We start from the raw sequence: 12411 nt of genomic DNA, 5'->3' as shown, positions 1-12411 counted from the left end.
TTTTTTTTTCTTCTTTTTTCTTCTTTGTTTTTTCTTTTTTCGGAGCTGGGGACCGAACCCAGGGCCTTGGGCTTGCTAGGCAAGCGCTCTACCACTGAGCTAAATCCCCAGCCCAGCATTTTTCTTAATAATAATTTGTTGCACAGACAGGAGTAGCACGGCTAATAGGGCTTCCAACTCACCAGTGAAGGTGACTCTCACTATCGATGTTTCTAGGCACAAGAACTTCTTGCCATATGAAAATCGTGTGTGCCTATGGATACACATACATGTGGGAACAGGAACATATGTGTTTGCCATACGTCAACCTTGAGCGTCATTTCTCAGGCACAGTCTGCCTTATCCGTTGAGAGAATCCTGCTCTTTTTTTTCCCCAGAACGTCTCAAATTTCATCTAATAGTTTACTGAACTCACAAAGTAGTTTTTCTTTCATGATGCTTTTGCCTTTTCGGTGTCTGTGCACTAGCGAGCCTCCCATTTCTTAAGTCCCCTAAGACTTCATTACTACTTATTGGCAGAAACCCAGCATCCTGTCCAGGCCAGACCAACCTGAGAGTCTCTTGGCCAGACACCTGGCATGTTCCCTGTCCTCCCTGGACAGGTACAGCGAAGAGCTGAGCCCATAAAAGCCTTTTATCCTCAGGCTGTCACAGTCATTCTTGCTGTCTCCTTACTGACCCTGGGGGATAAATTAAGGACCTGACAGTCGAGTCATGGAATCTCTTAATACCTTAGTCCATCTCTGGCCTGCTGAAGACGCCCAGGAGGCTGTAACCACATTTGTTTCTTAGTAACATTTCTTTTCAAAGACCTTAGCAGGGTCTGTTTGTTTCTATTATTACTTTCCTTGTGGTGCTTGTAAAATTATGTTTTATTTTGATTTTCTAAGCTGACAGATAAAGATAAATGTATTAGATTTTTTTCATAGCATGTACATGTTTATTTTTATTTTGCAAATTATGCATATTAATATTCTAACATAATACTTATAAATTTGATATTAAAAATGAAAAGTTCTAATACTTTGTTTTCAACCATAAAGGACTATGAGTAACTCTTTTAAAAAGGGAGTGATTCTCTTCTCAATTGCATACTGTAAAATAATTCCAAACCTATGCCTAAATTTGTTTTTCTCAAAGTATATGTAGAAATTATATTAACTTTACATCTTAGTTACTCCTCAATTGCTGTGACAAACAGAATGGGCCCAGTGACTCCTAGAAGTGTTTATTGGGGTTAGGGACGATGATGAGGTCATGGCCGTCAACTTAGGGATCGTGGTAGCAAGCAGGCAGGCATGGTGCTGGAGCGATAGCTGTGACCTGACATCCTTATGCGCAGGTAAAAGTTAGGGAGTGCTAACTGGGAGTGACAAGTACTCTTGACACCTCAAAGGCCACCCTCAGCAACACAACTGCTCTAGCTAGGCCATGCCTTCAAATCATTCACAAACAGCTATCCCAGCTAGGGACCAACAAATCAAGCATCCATGGGGACCCTTCTCATTAAAATTGCCCTGCTTTATCAGTAACAAAAGAGGTGTGGTATATGGTTAATACAATTACGTTACAGACAAAATGTTGATAAAGCTTCAAAGAAGTCATGTTATTAAAAAAAAAATGGTCATTTGGATTAAGGCAAAGAACCGAGTGAGAAATAAGCTTCAAAACTCAGTTGTTTTTAAAAGAAACTGAGGTTTTCATGACGTGAAATGGCTGTTGCAGTTATGAGCGAACAGCATCTGTGGTTACCTGCACAAGACCTACACAAGACCATACCAGCCAAAAATTGACATAGAGCGGGTGATCTCCAGGCCCTCACACAGGGGAGCTGCTGTCAGTGACTAGCTGTAGGTGGGAAGAAGAATCACTCTTTTATTTTAATAGGATTTAATGACTGATAGTTTTTCCATGCTCCCGTGCACATTTGGGTAGGCACCACTAAGTGGGTTTATTAGAAAACATGAAGCAGGCAGGGAACTGTTGGATAGAACATGAGAGGAGTTCTGATCATATAGGGTATGAAAAATTTTAAAAACACTTAAAATGAAATATCGAGGGGAGAAAAATTAAATTTACCTCTCACAAATAGTTTGCCTATTTAAAAAAAAAGAGGAAGAGGTCTGGGTTCCGGGGACGTGGGGAGACTGGAGGTAGTTAAGGGGGAGGAACTGGAGTGGGGATGGGTGGGAAAAATAATTAGCACTGGAGGTTTCAAGTGGCTACAAAGTCCAGCAGCCCACAGAGCACTTTAGTTCACGTCCTTCTTCTCTGTGAGGCTTCAGTTTATAGAGCACTACAGTTTTTAAAAGATAAGTGCTTCGTTCTTAATTTTCTAATCTATCTTAACTCTGAAAACTAAGAATATATTTGTAATCGTTTAGACTCAAAGGGAAAACATATTTTCGAGATTCTGTGTCTAATTATTGATGTAGTGGAACATGAATTTTAATAAAACTTAAATGGAAATGGCGAAAAGTGTTTTTCACATGAAAAGAGTGTTTTTCCTTAAAGCAGTATTGTCTCACTCAGGAGATACTTAGGTATTGAGGGTCTGGAAAATGTGAAAATACAGATAAATGAATGGGATACATTTTTTCCATAAATCTTCATCCATTGTTATTGCTTTCTTGCTCAGTTCTGGGATGGCATCCAGGGCTACCTGTCCGTGATAGTCAAGGGCTCAACCACTGACCTACATGGCCAGCCCTGCTAGTGCTTCCTTCCGGTACATAATCTGCTACCATCATATATAATAATAGTTCTTATAGTAAACTGCGTTACAATACATATTCTGTTATACTTCTTAGTATTGTGTGTGATTTAATGTGCTAATCTAATATTCTTTAATGTATCCATAATTCTATATGAAAGCAAATACAAGGTACTGAACGATGCCTTCACCAAAACAAAACAAAACAAAAATATTTTCTAAATCATTAGGAAATTGATAGAAATGGGTTCCTGAGAAGAATTTTTAACGATGTAGTAGTAATCACCCAACATTTATGTAGCACTTAGTGCATGCTGGGCATTTTTCTAAACACTTGACATATGTTAACTTTGTACCTAACTAAGCAGCTAGCGTTACTTTTCACAGACATTTTCTGAAACAGATAATTAGTATATAGTGTAGCAAAGACACGGTGTATAGGAGAGTGGAAATGCAAACCCAGGATGTTTGGCTTTCGAATCTTGTTACTGGTTAGTCCTGTGCAGTTTACCCCTGTCACAGTTTTGCTTTGACTGCTCTAAAGCATATGCGTCTTTCTGAAGATGCATAGCACTGTGAGGAAAACAGAAACAAACTACAGAGTTTGGGTGTTCAGGTTATCTGGTCTTTCACTTACCAAATAATGGCTTGAGGGGCGTTGCTCGAAATCAGTAAGACCAAATCATTTGTCTTAAGAACTAACATGGCAGCTATGGTAGGATTCATATCTAAAAGATGTGGTAGCAAGATAAATCTGACTTTGCTGCTGGAGCAAATTAGCCTGTATCGTATCTTGACTTGAAGGCCACATGAGCCAGATGGTCCTAGGTGGGTTTTTCTCTATGCTGTTCCTCCTCAGCGGAGGCCGTTGTCAAGCTTGGCTCAGCATCGTCTTGAAATCAAGAGAAGGAGAACATATAAGTTTCCTATCTCCTCTCATTGCTTCACCTAGGAATTAGTCGTTGCAGCTCTGCTCAGATTCCATTGATGAGTGGTTACAGCGGCAAGGGGATAGAAAATGTAGGGAAGACATTCATTGAGCTAAATGCCTTGAGTAAAGGCAGGTACGGTCTGGGATTGAGCTTCAGGACCACGGATAGCTCCTACCATCACATTACCTTGACAGCGCGTGATATAAGGTCTAATACTTTCTCAGAAGTGACTTACTCCCAAATATATTATGTTCTCATAGTAGATTGTGTGGGCAGAAGAACTTGTCATCAATGGTGGAAAACAGTGGTCTGTTATGTGAAGAGTAGATTCAGAAGCATCTCTGAAGTAAAGCCTCTTGGAGGTGACACAGTATTTGCACCCTCTTGCATTCGAGTTTATCTGGCCCTTTCTGAGCAGGTGTATCTTGTTTATAATGAGAACAGCAGCCTGGGACTTTGTCTAGATAACATTATATTTCATATGAACTTTCAAAGGGACTCAGAAGGCTTCTCAGAAAGCTTCTTGAGGGATGGTATTATGTGGAGAAGGAAGTGTTAACGACACAGACTTTCACGGCATTGGAGAAGGAGCCTCTGTGCCTTGGAGACTTTGGGTGTTTACAGACAGAACACCATGGGGTGATTCGTCATCACAAAGGCGAAGCCTTTGATAAAGCCGTTTGTCGTAGAGCTGTTCCGATGTGGCAGCAGCTGGAGATGATCTAGAATTAGGGACACTTTTAGGGCTTCCAGTGTGAAGGCACAGCTAAGATAGCCAAATCCTGCTTCTGCATGCAGAGCCTGTGGGGTCCAATAAGAGTTACGGTGCCTCTAGTTTACCATGTTAGCTCAGAGTTCATACTTAGCTTGCGTGATCTGCAACCCACTTAAAGGGGAATTTTATGAGAGTCTAGTAGGGACAGAGAAAGACTGAAATACAGTTTTCAGTTCTGTAAATAAAGTTTTGGCCCTTCTTGGACACTGTCCTAGTGACTTTGTATGAAACTTGGCATATAAATATGAGAATTATCTCATGTTGTCTCATGTATCACTTCTATGTTTCATTGATTAAATCCTATTACCCATGTTATGACGACTTGGAGAGTTTATATAACTCGATTAAGGTCACTCCACCAAAGAGTAACAGGGCTGTGCTACAAAAGTCAATCAAACAGTGGACTGATGTGAAAAACCCACCAGGCTGAGCCTCTAGAAGACGGGAACTGGGTTTTTAATGAACAAATGAGCTAGTCTTCATAAAGAGAATACACGGTGAGAACTTCGTGTCATTACGTGTTAAGCAAACGTTAGCTGTTACAGTTTGTGATCTCATCCTTTTCTGTTTTTGAAATCAGGAAGTGCAGAGGTCTGAAGATGTTGTGTAATGATGACTGCTGTAAGCTTCCAAGCCGGTCGGACGGACATTCCTTTCATAGTCAAGGCGTCAAGCTTGCAAGGTTGAAGGGAACTCCCTGGAGCTGGTATTGCCCCACCACAGCTGCAGTCTTGAGTCTGCTGCTCTCTTTAAGAAAGCCTTATAGAGGTTCTTTTCCTACCCAGGCTGCCTGGGTTTATATCTCAAAACACCTCCTCTTTAATTACTTCTTCGGCCTATAGCATAGAATACAACTCCTTACCTAGGTAAAATGCAACTTGAATCAGACATAAACAAAATGAGGTCAGGGGAATAAGTTGGTCCCAGGTAGTGAGATCAATGTTACTGTGGACAGGTAGCTAGGGTGATGTGGTTAGAGCAGTGCCTGCTAGGCAGGCAGCATATGCTACATGTCTACCAGCACACAGCTATTCAGGAAAGAGCCTGTATGATGTAGGAAAGAAGAGAGATGGCCATTGGTGAAGCAGCTCAGAGTCAGTAAAGTCAGTGCAGGCTCCACTTCCTCTTTGGAAAGGGTGCTGGTCTGCAAACTCAGCAGCTATGAGCTAAGTGTACCTGTGCCTGGTTGGTTTTCCTGCACAGGGGAGCAGCTGGGACTTAAAGCTATCACAATTGGGATATGTCTCAGAATGAGGCTTTACCATATAAGCATGCAAGCAGGAAACCAACAGACGGTGTAAGACAGAAGAAGCTAAATCCACCTTCAGACCATGTTTCCCAGCTCTGTGATCCAGTCATTTCGTCTTCACAGTCACCCTGTTGTCCTCCTCCCCGTTTTCTTGATGAAGAACCGAGTGACTCCCAAATCCATGATTCCTTGGTGGTGGAGCACAGGTCTATACAGGAGCAGCTTGCCTCCAGGGTTGGTGTTCTCAGTTTGACCCTGGTCCCCACTGCCTCTCTAGTAGGTAATAATGTATGTCGAAAGACAGGGAGAAGGCAGTTAGGAACTGGCAGTGTTCAGAGGAACAGAGACTCAGCCTGGTGACCTCATAAATGAGGAAAGGACCAAGTTGATTTAGAATCGGCTCTGTGTACGTAATTGGTGAAGGGTATGGAAGCAGTGTGCTTCCCCAGGCATCTTCACCGTGCCCAGCATCGTACAGTTCCGGGATGATTTTATTATAATTTATAACGTTTTTGCTTCTAAGGCTGAACTCTGAAAGCAGAAGCTTTCGAAGCTCTAGAAATAGATGTACACGGCACACCTCCGAGTCTGCGTGTGTACTGTCCCCCCTTCGGCCCGCTACTTCACAGACACATGGCAGCAAGGGTTTTTCAGGAAGTTCTTTGATTAATTTTCAGTGTATAAAATTGTATCTGGTGTTGTCGGAGCGCTTTCTGTATCGAGCCAGCAAATACTGCAGGCAAGCCAGTCTATAGACTGACTGAAGGGAACTCCATAGTTCATTTTTTTTCTCTTCTTCTTTAAAGTGTAGGACCAACTTCTCAAATGAGGTTTTCAGAAAACCGTATTTCGCTAACCGATGAAACCTTTTACAAACTGAGCACGGGGTGAAAACACAGAAGTAGAACTCATCAGCTTCCATCCTCAGACACTCGAGTCTTAGACGTCTTAAGAAGCTGTAAGGCAATAACTTCCCCGAGCTTTCCAGGAAACATTCTACCAACTGTTCTTCAAGTCTTGGAAAAGCAAGTAACATTCTCGGTGTCTTATCAGTTTCATTGGCAGCTACAGTTTTCATTTTCTGAAGCGTTAATGTACTTGCTCTGTGTTTTATCATGAGCATAGACAAAAGTTTTCATCTGAAATGAGAAAAAAAACAAACCAAACCTGGACGTGTTCCTGGCTCCTGACACCCACTGTGGAAAATCGAAAACTGAACAGACTTGAGTAACCCATAGTTTTGATCCATGAAGCCTAGCATGAATATAATTTCCTCACAAGATTGTTATTTGGGGTACTGAAATCTTCAGTGTGGTTTTTTTTAGAAGTGAATAAACTATGTCTTATGAGACTGTGGACATTTTATTCTAGGCAGGGGGAATCACAGAACTCCCGGTTACAGTTTTGAGGACCCCACGGTGTGCACAGTAAAAGGCAGAAGCATTCCTGGGGGAAATGGGTTCATACAAGGTTTAGTCACAAACTTAAAATAACTGAAGACTTGTCAGGGAAAATGACGTCCCGGAAGGCACAGAGATGTGTGTCGCTGCCTTAAAAAGGGATCATGGAGGCAAGTGTAGAATAATTAAAGACATCATGAGGTGAACCTTGCAGAGGTGTGAGATCGATAAAGGAACCAGCTGTGGGCTCCGCTCCTACCACAGCTTTCAGAAGACAATTATTGGATGGTAATAGACGAGTAATCTAATGGCTCATACAGCAATGGACTTCAAACAGCCGCACTTCCTAAAAGGAATAGGCATATTAAAGTTCTGCTGATTGCTGGCATGGGAATTATACGTAGTCTGCAAATATTGTGTCCTTCAGCGATGTATGTAAAACATCCAAAAGGAAAGCATCCTAATGACGTGGGAAAATCACAACAGCTACGTCACTTAGTTGAACTTCACAATTTGTAAGGCCAGCTCGTGTCTTTGTCCCAAGTCAGGTCAGGAGACCCACACACACACGTTTACTTTTGCCAAGAGCCAAGTTCTCTTTGGAGTGTTTACTCAAGGGAAGAAGTTCCATGTGAAATGTTTTGTGCGACAGTTTCCATATAGGCACAATAGTGAACATAAAAGACAATTACTGTAATTGAATAATACACATGTAAATGCATGACACACATGTAAATGCATGACACACATGTAAATGCATGACACACATGTAAATGCATGACGCACATGTAAATGCATGACGCACATGTAAATGCATGACGCACATGTAAATGCATGACGCACTTGTACACTTTATTTTCACTGGTTTTCTTCAGACACACAACTTAATTAGACCCTTCTATTTCAGTTCTTTTCCTTTTATGAGTATGATTAAAACTCAACATGTCTTGTAAACTTAAAGTGTGCATTTAAATTTATTACCATAGTCAGACTTCAGATATCTTAAGTACACGATTCTACGTCACATTCAGGAATCACTCATCTGGCATGCCACAGGCATTGAGGAGGTGGTGGTGACTTCGGTGACCTGCATCTTGTGGGGCAACAGAAGCGGCTCTGGCTGCTGTCACTCACTTTCTGACAACCTTCGGGTGTGCCCTGGTTGTTGTGTCTGGGCCAAATCCTCTCTTCTTTTGGTTTACTCACACAGTGTCCAGAACACTCTGGAGCTGAAGGAGGTCTTAGCGCTCTGGACCAGCATTTCCCACGTGTCAGAATGAGGCTGGGCGGGGGCAAAGCCGACAAGGACTGCATATCTGCGGTTGCAAAAGCCGAGGGGAATGTTTTGTGTCCTTGATGCTTCATGTGCAAAAGGAAAGTGTAACTTTCCCATCAAAACTCAGTACAACCATTCTGGCTGCTCACCAGATGCCCTGGTGAGAATCCAGGCTCCGCCTCTCACTGCCTTTTAACTGTGAGCAAATTTTTTTGTCATTCATATTCTTGGTATACCAACTGGTAAGAATAATGCATCGACGTCACAGTCCCAGATCATAGGAGGAGTTTTTTCTGCTGACATCTTTACTGTTCTATTTGTACATATGCATTACTTTCATGGTTTTACTGTGTACCTATCAGTAGCATCCAGTTAGCACACACTTATTTCCCAGATAATTTATTTACGAGGTTAGTTTATTCCACTTTCTTCGCTCAAGCCATGCTGGGTAGAGTCTGTCCTTATGTCCAAATAGGGTTTCTGTGACTACCAGATCATTCCTTTCTGGTTTCCATAGAAGTAAATACAGTTCTGATGGTGATCGCTCTGTGCGGAACTAGAAAAACAGGTACAGGAGGAACCCTGGTGCTTGCTGGCTAGGAGTCACGTTCAACTCAAAGAAGGTGAACAGCCTTCCAGAAGAATGGTACCCAAGGCTGTCCTCTTGCCTTCATATGCATCCCACGGACCCCATCCCATGCATCCAGAGACACAAGCATCTGGAAGAGATGTGTGGGATCATTTTTGGAGTAATGGAAAAGATATAGGATATTTGCATTATTACTACAAAGGCCATTCGGAAAGGCTCTGTTGGATACTTTTAAGTGGCATTGGAATTTTGATAATGTGAATAGTTTTAACCCTAAGCTTGGAATCCTAGATAATGTTAATGATAATACTAATGTTATAATTACTACATATAATTATACAAATGCACTAATTTAATTTATAACTATATAGTTACAGCATTTATAATATAATTATTTAATAATACCTAATAATAGTAGTAACAATTTTCAAGTACTGGGTACAAATGATAATTGATGGGTAAGCTTTTAAAAATCCCTGTACTCAGGTTAGATGTACCCCTGAATAGTCAGGTTGGAGAACTACTGTCTTAGACAGCTGAGCAGGAGCATTATTCTGTAAGTGCATGTATGTATGTGTATGTGCACATGTGTGTGTATGTCAGCCATATATAAGACATATATATGACGTGTGTGTGTGTGTGTGTGTGTGTGTGTGTGTGTGTGTATGTCAGCAGCTTATAAATTTCAGTAAGGCAGTATGTGATACAGACATTGACTCAGTCCCTAGGAGGAATTTTGAGGAAAGAGAAGCTACTTGACCATGAGTCACATTACAAAGGTTCGAAACCTTAGCCTGTTTCATTAATTCCCTTCCCACATGATTGTAGCTGGAGCGTTCGTTTTCCTTTGCGGCCAGACTGAATCGCAGATGTGTCATTTCCACACACTGGGTCCCTGCTTCATGCTTGACCAAGAGGGGAATGGCAGTCCCTGAGTCATGGCTCTTGAGTCTGCTCTGGGAATGTCATCTCCCTGGGCGTCCCGTTGTCTCTCTAACTTCGTGGTTTCTCCGGATTGATGAATTTTGTCTAAGACGCAGCTTAAAATTGAAACGAGAAAATAATACCACTTTTACCTTGCAAAACTAGCTTGTTTCTTTCATTTCTTAGATCAGCTGTGACTTGTTCTGATCAAGAGACATACATATGTTGTGCTTTATAATTTTTAAAGTTGTTTATGTATTTAAACAGAAAGTACTTCTTGAGTCTCTGTGATGGGTCATATATCATGCCGTCTGCCTGAAGACAAAGATTAAGGTGGACTGTCTCATACGCTGTGGGGAGACAGTCACGTGCTACGGAGAGCGGGTGAATTGTGACGTGTAGGAGGGGCACCTACCCAAACGTGGGACTCGGGCTGTGAGCACCATAGAAGCCTGTGAGGGTGAGGTCATGGCTGGTATACCCTACCTCCATGACTTCCCTCCTGGTTGTGAACAAGCTAGATTGATCCTGTCCTTGAAGAGAACATCGGACTTAGTCTCTTAAAGATGAGAGGGCATATACTTCTAAGAGCGGTGACTGGCACTTAGAGCTCAGACCCAACGGGCTGTTTAAGGAGAATGGGAAGCCATATTGTGTTAAACTCATGGAGAGGTGGTGAGAGCTGCGTTCTGCTGGAGGCTGATGGGAAGCCCAGAGAGGAAAGCGAGCTGGACATGGACCTTTCTGAGAACTCATTTTGGTAGACTAGGGAGAGACATGGGGTACAGAATCCTGTAAGGCGCTGTTGTGGAATCCAAGGAAAAATAAAGAAACCTAGAACAGTTTAGCAATGAGAATATCACACGACAAAACAGAGCATAGAAATGTCAACACTGTAAATGGGAAAATGAATTAATGAAAAATATGTGTTCTTAATCTCAAGGACTGAGAAACCTTTCAAAGCAGGACTAAGTAAGTTAAATATTTTATTATTTATTATTTATTAATTTATTTTATCAATTAGTGAATATTGAATATGTAGTTGCCAGAAGGATATCTGATTTCCTAAGGAAAGGAGGACGTAGTGAAAGAAAAGAAGTAGAACATTCCAGATGCCTTCTAGTATTCCGGGATTAAGTGGAAGGCTCAGCAGAAGCCTGGAGAGGAAAAGATGAGCGAGCATCCCCATGTAGGATTTGTGAGGTAACAGAGAACAATTGAAGACCGTTTTAATTAGAGGGCATCATTTGTGTTGACATAGCAGAGGGACCTACTTGATATTTGAGGTGTGCAGTGTGGAAGGGTACGGGAAAGTCTTACAGGCCAACTATGCTGAAGCTGAAGTTTAAAAAAAAAAAAAAAAAAAAAAAAAGACCAGAGGAAAATCCAGAGAAGCTGAATTAGCTTTGCACATCGGTCATCTAAGAGGGATTTTTACCTTTGAAGGAAGTGGCCTGTTCTCTGCTGCCAAGCACATGCCCACCTACAGCTGCCCTTTTAGCACTTGTAGTATGATTAGTGCAACGGGATAACTGAACTTTTTATTTTTCTGTGAATTTAAACTTGTCTTAAATAAAAAAACACATAGTAACAAAAAAGCTAAAACATTACCAGGGTTAGGAAACAAAGTTTCAAAACTCGCTCGTTTATTAAAGTTGTTGTTTTGAGCAAATAAAAGTAAATATTTGTACTTTTAATCAAGTTATATTTAAGTAGCCACTTTAGGTGCACGTATTGACGATGTGAACGGACTGAGAGATTTTTGTGGGAAATATTTAGAATATTATTGTATAAAATTACACTTAGAGACAGGAAGAGAAGCAGGATTTTTCATAAGCAGTCAGCTAGATGCGCCATGGCGTGTCGCCTCATGTGTTGTTTGCTATGAGAATTAAACACCCCATGCTTTACATATGAAATCTAAATTTTTGTGTCCATTCACCAAAGTAGCAGTAGTGGATTCACCCCTAGGGACTGTGAGCTCCCTAAACATGGACTCCTGCCTGCAGCTGTAGTATCAGATATGTTTCCTCCTGTCTCACAACGAAATCAGTGTACTTTAGATATGGGGGGCATAGAATTTCCTTTTGTTTAATTTGAGAGAAGACAAAGTCTTTGCTCAAAACCACAACTTTAATAAATAAGAGAATTTTGAAACTTAGTTTCCTATTCCTGGCAATGTTTTAATTTGTTAGTTAATATGTGGGTTTTTTTTTTTTTGACAGCAAAATGGCGTTTAAAAACTACCCATATAGCCCTTTCCTCTACACACTGAAAAAAAAAGGCAAAAACCCACCTCTCTAGCTGACATCCTGTCCCATGGTGGCACATTCGTCAAGATCAATGACCCTGCACTTGGCACATCATTACCATCCAGAGCACACAGCATCTATTAGGTGCTACTCTGAGTATTTTATGTCCTACGAGGTTTGAGCATTTACATAATGGCTGCGGTCCATTATTGAAGCCCTGTGTAGAATAGCCCCTCCGCCCTCAGACCCTGCGTTCTGCCTTTTCCCTTCCCCTTGCCAGGCCCTGGTGAGCACTCCTCTT

At 41.5% G+C, this 12411-nt stretch overlaps 1 protein-coding gene across 1 annotated transcript in view; it reads left to right on the top strand.

Moving 5' to 3' along the window:
* Reln (reelin) overlaps positions 1–12411 on the top strand; it is a 425071-nt gene that overhangs the window by 108097 nt on the left and 304563 nt on the right.

This window comes from Rattus rattus, chromosome 6, assembly GCF_011064425.1.
Source record: "Rattus rattus isolate New Zealand chromosome 6, Rrattus_CSIRO_v1, whole genome shotgun sequence".
NCBI classification, from domain to species: domain Eukaryota; kingdom Metazoa; phylum Chordata; class Mammalia; order Rodentia; family Muridae; genus Rattus; species Rattus rattus.
Note: the sequence above shows the minus strand (reverse complement) of the source record. Positions and strands in the feature narration are given on the sequence as shown.